Raw genomic sequence first — 5731 nt, 5'->3', positions numbered from 1 at the left:
GCCCGGCACCGAGCCAAATTGCAGGAAGGAGTTCACGTGCCCGACTGCTCATCCGTCAGGCCCGGGGTGCGCCCACCTGTCCACTGGTAGCGCCGCGGGGCCGGAGCATCCGAGGAAGGGGCTGCGGCTTCTCAGGCCGCGGCGGCGGCGGCGGCAGCAGGGCGCCGAGCTCCGCCCCCGCCGCACCCCAGCCCAGCCTTCCAGGTCCCCCGGGAAGGCTTTGCAGTGGCGACTGCTGCGCGCCAGGCGGGTAGCGGGGCAGGGGTGGAGGGTCACGGTTCTGCTGCAAGGTGACCAGAGGCAGGTGGAAAGTTAAGAAAGAAATTAAGGTAGAAGACTGGGGCCCAGAGCGACTGGGCAGGAATTCTGGCCCTTGCTCCTTCCCACAGGTCACCAGACACTATGGCTGTGTCTAGACTCTAGCAGACGGTTTCTAATAAAGCCACGTGCAGTGAAAATCTGAGAGTAAGGAACTCCCCGACGTTTCGTATGTGTTGCAAAATGGACAGTATCCTGCGTATTTGGAGATGGCATTGCGGACAGTTTTCTGGTCCTTCTTCCCCTCTTCCCCACCCCCACTCATGGGTGTGGATGGCTTTGAGAATCCTGCCTGCCGAGTGGCTTCAGTAGTACTAACTGGATGTGTAATATGGGTAACAGCTAGAGATGGTGCAAATGATACAATGAAAAGAACTATTATTAACTGAATATTGTTGGCAGGCACTATGTAAAATGCCTTATGTGTGCCTTCTCTAATTTCCACAACAACTCAGTGAGGTGGGTACTGTTCTCCACTGTATTGGCAAGAAAACAGGCTTCCATGATTTAGACACTTTGCTTGAGGTCACACCCTAGTAACCTACACACTGGGATTCAATCCACTCCAAAATATGTCCTCTCAACTACATAGGACTCACCCAAGGATCTTATTGAAATCTAAATTCTGATTTGGTAGGTCTTGTGCAAGCATTTCTAAGAAGCTCACAGTGATGTTCATGCTGTTAGCCAAGGGACCAAACCTTCTAAACAACTAGACCAGGGATCTGAACCAAATTATTTCATACTAGCTCTAGTTGGTTGATAGCAACTTTCTGAAGGTCGGTTAAGAAGGACTTTATGGTTGTGCCTTGGCTCTTGGTCAAACAATACCATAATCAATTCATCATGTTCAGTTTGGTTGATGGAGAGATGGTTGTGACAATGTGCTGGGTGCCCATCCCCTTCCAAAGCAATGGGGGTGGTTATGGTATAATATTTAAGGCATTGGTGCACCAAGGACAGAAGTCTTCATTCCAGTTCTCACCCTCATTAAGAAAAGCTTAGTCAAAATTTTATACCTGACATATGTTACACAAAACACTTTACAAAGCACTCACATAAATAATTTTATCTGTCTTCATAACAACACTGTAAGGCAAGAATAATTTCATGTTATGGCAAAGAAAACTGAGGTAGACTGATCTTCCTGAGATTAACAATTAGTATGCAGGCAGTAGGGGCTAGACTTCGACAGATCTCTCACTCAGGTTGTTTTTACTACACCACTGTAAGTAGTTCCTCCTGCTGCTGTAACACATTACCACAAATTTAGTGGCTTAATACAACACAAATGCATTAGCTTACAGTTCTAGAAATTGAAAGCCTGAAAATAGGTCTTACAAGGCTAAAATCACAGGATCAGCAGGGCTATGCACTCCTTCTGGAGGCTCTGAGGGGATAATCTTTTCCTTCCTTATAGATCCCGGGTTCTAGAGGCAGCCTGCATTCCCTGGCTTGTGACCACATCACTCAGATCTCGATTTCTATCATCTTATCTCCTCTTACCCTGGTCCTCCTGCACTTTTATAAAAGGAATATATTCTAGCCCCGAATTGGGCTCTGGGCTGACAGCTAGCTCAGAGCCAGGAGCCTGTCTTTTGACTATTGTGATTCTTTGGGTCCACCTAGATAATTCAGAATAATCTCTCCATCTCAAGATCCTTAACATAATCACGTTGACAAAGGCCCTTTTGTCATGTAAGGTAGCATATTCATAAGGTCCCAGGGATTAGGATGTAGATATTTTGGGGGGATTATTATTATGCCTACTAAAACCTCAACTGGTACTTACCTTACATTTTCTACTATATCTTACTCAGCCCTCTCTTGATCTCAGACTGCTGAGAAGTAGTTTCAATGGAAAACTTCCCTTGAAAGTCATTTAAGAGACCATAACAAATATGTAGTGGCAAGAAACACCCCCAAGAACATGAAAAGGCCATGAAAATCCAAGAATATGGTCATGAGAAGGATATACAGGATTAGGGGATGCTTATTGGTCTGAATGACACTGAAGTAATCCTTAGAGGAATTATTAAAGGCCCTCTTTAACAATACAGAATTTTTCAAAATTCTGCTTCTCAAAGCATACACTGTTCCAGGACAAATAAGGCAATTCAAAACTTGTACAAAAATCAAATGTAACTTCAATTCCAAACCAAGTGTTGGTTTTCAAAGTGATGAGAAACATTAAACCAGGGTGTCAAACAAAATCAATAGAAACTACTGAACATCTTTTATGCTCCAGACATTTATAGAAACCCTCTGATACAGAAAAGTTTATCATTTTATTGGGACACAGAATTTTTGAAAAGTGGAATAATAAAGGATTTAAACAGAAGAACTCATAGGAGGAGAAACATGAGATGGTACACGATTAATTGCCAAGTGAATTAGGTAAATCTGGAAGTTAGATTTATACTGGAGAGTGGATACAAAAGTGGAAGGCAGGTTGGGAAGCTTGTGTTGCTTAGGATCTTAAATGTCAAACTAGACTTCCCCTGCAATAATAACACTGATAATAACAACTTATGTTCGTAATTTACCAAGCACTTTTTATATATTTTCAGTCACTTGACTTCCTCCCCTAGACCCCCAGATTAGCAGGCCTATGCACTTGCATGCCACACACAAGGAAGGAAATGCAAGCCTCTTATCAAAGAGATGTTCTTGACCATCTATGTAAAATTGCAGCTCCCCTTCCCACTTACCTGCCACTCTTTTGTCTTCCTTGCCCCTCCTTTATGGTTTTACACTGATGCCCGCTGCTGCATCTTGAGTATATATTTGTTTATTGATATCTACTATTTCTGAGGGCAGGGACTTCTTCTTTAGTTCACTGCTATATCTTATCACCTAAAATAGTGTCCAGCACTTACTAAGTGCTCAGGAAATACTGTTGAAAGGATGGTTATCTCCAATTTAGAAGTCAGGAACCGAAATCCCAGATATTTAAATGACCTTCATGATGTCCAACGGCTAAAAGTGCCTTTACCAAGCCCGAAGCCCAACGCCTAGCCCAATGCTTCTTTGCTAGACTATTTCCGTTCTGAGTGAAAACTGTTAGTCATGTTTAAACAGGGACAGCAATGTATTTTAAAAAGATAAGAATTTGAGAGTAGAATCCTCTCTAAATGTCACATTTTTCCTAAAAACTTCATCCATTTAGCTGGATTGGTAGGACAAAGCTACCAAGAGTGGATTCTGGTGAGATGCCATCAATTCCATGTTAGCACTGACTAATGCTGGAAGTTGTTTCGTAAGTGTTCTGTTAATTCATATGCACAGGTCTTGACACTCTGCATTATAGGCTTTTTGGTCTCAGGGACCATAACTTCTATTTCTTTTATTTATTTATTAAAAAACTTTTTAAATGTTTATTTATTTTTGATAAAGAGAGAGACAGAGTACATGTGGGGGAGGGACAGAGAGAAAGAGAGTCACAGAATCTGAAGCAAGCTCCAGGCTCTGAGCTGTCAGCCCAAAACCCAATGTGGGGCTAGAACCCATGAACTGTGAAATCATGACCCAAGCTGACATCAGACACTTAACCCACTGAGCCACCCAGGCGCCCTTGTTTCTTTTGTCTCTCTGCGTTCTGCCCAATACTGGGCTCCAAATAGACTTATGATTACAAGAAGGCTGCCAACAGTACAACAATTATTAGGGCATCTGCATGGCTCAGTCTGCTAAGCGCCTTGACTCTTGATCTTGGCTCAGTTCATGATCTCACAGGTTTGTCAGACTGAGACCCACTTCAGGCTCTGCACTGACTGTGTGGAACCTGCTTGGGGTCCTCTGTCTCCCTCTCTCTCTGCGCCTCCTCTGCTAGTGCACATACATATGCTCGGTCTCTCTCTTTCTTTCTTTCTTTCTCTCTCTCTCTCAAAATAAATAAACTAAAAAAAATTCTATCTTTACAAACCACATTCAAAACAATGTAGGGGATCTGAATATACCACTGCAAAATATGCCACTTTGTCATTAAGGATTGTTTTGAGCTGGGGGCAAATGGGAATCAACAGATGCATAAGAAAGCTTTCTGGGAGCTTTCCTTATCTGACTACAACAAAACTTCTAAGAGATGAGGACTGCTATAAACCTCTTTCCTGGGAAGTCCTGTGGCCATGAAGAAGATGGAGAGCCAAGGTGGGTCCGCAAACAAATATTACTAAAATAATCTTGTCTTTCATTAGGTTCCACTCATAAATTTACCTTGCCGTACACTTTGCTGCCCCTAAAAGTCTATACCCCTTTCTCCTTTGTCTTGTCATTTCTCTACAAAATGATCATTCTTTTTTTAAAATTTTTGAAAATTTATTTTTGAGAGAAGAGACAGCCTGAGAAGGGGAGGGTCAGAGAGAGAGGGAGACATAGAATCTGAAGACAGGCTACAGGCTCTGAGCTAGCTATCAGCACAGAGCCTGACATGGGGCTTGAACCCACAAACCTTGAGATCATGACCTGAGTCGAAGCCAGATGCTTAACTGACTGAGCCACCCAGGCGTTTCAATGATTATTCTTTCTTAAGATAAGCCCACACATTTGAGTCATACATCACTGACTTTCTACTGGATCTATACACATCGCACAGGTAAATAAATGCGGTTTCTTTTTCCCTTGTTAATTTGTCTTTGGCTAATTTATAGGGCCTCATCCGGAGCAGCTAGGAGGGTAGAGGGAAAATAATTTTTTCCTCCTTTACAATAGGAAGAAAAGAATTCCTGTGGAAAAGGGAATCTCCACATTTTTTTCCATGAAGAAAAAGCATTTTCCAGAATCCACTCTCCTAGTCCCAAATAGCTGGCCAAAATTCATCATCAAATCACCCAGGGAGACTCTGAAAATGAGCACCATACAAGGAGGAACGGACTTGCCTTGATTTTTCTAGGCTAGACATCCTGGTGCCCCAATCAAAATTGAGGTTTTGTTAGTAAAAGAGAAGGAAAGTTGGCCCTAGGATCATCCCTTACCAGTGTCTTTCACAGACACCAAAAGTGACTGACTCACATTCAGTTCCGTTTGGACGTCCCCTGCCTGCATCTGGATTTCTGGAAGACCAGAACAGACCATGTAAGTCAGCTTCCTACTTATTTTCCTCCTTCCCTCCCTTCCTACCCAACCACCTCTTTTTGTTCTCCCTCTTCTGATACTAAATAGCCTTCTGCAGCAGCATTTTTTTGCCTGCTTAGTATTTCACCGTATATTTAATCAATGTCTTATTGCCAAATGTTTAGATGATCTCTATCTGGAACATTCTTTAACTAGGCTTGTTCAGTTGATTGAATACAAGACACTCGGAACCCAGCTTGTCCTACTGACATCATATCTTGCTGCTCCCTAAATTCACATTTTCTATTTCTGTACTAGTTTTTATATCACACTAGTATGTTGTTCTGTGACACTGTGACTT

The sequence above is a fragment of the Suricata suricatta genome, chromosome 1 (assembly GCF_006229205.1).
Source record: "Suricata suricatta isolate VVHF042 chromosome 1, meerkat_22Aug2017_6uvM2_HiC, whole genome shotgun sequence".
Classification (NCBI taxonomy): Eukaryota; Metazoa; Chordata; class Mammalia; order Carnivora; family Herpestidae; genus Suricata; species Suricata suricatta.
Note: the sequence above shows the minus strand (reverse complement) of the source record.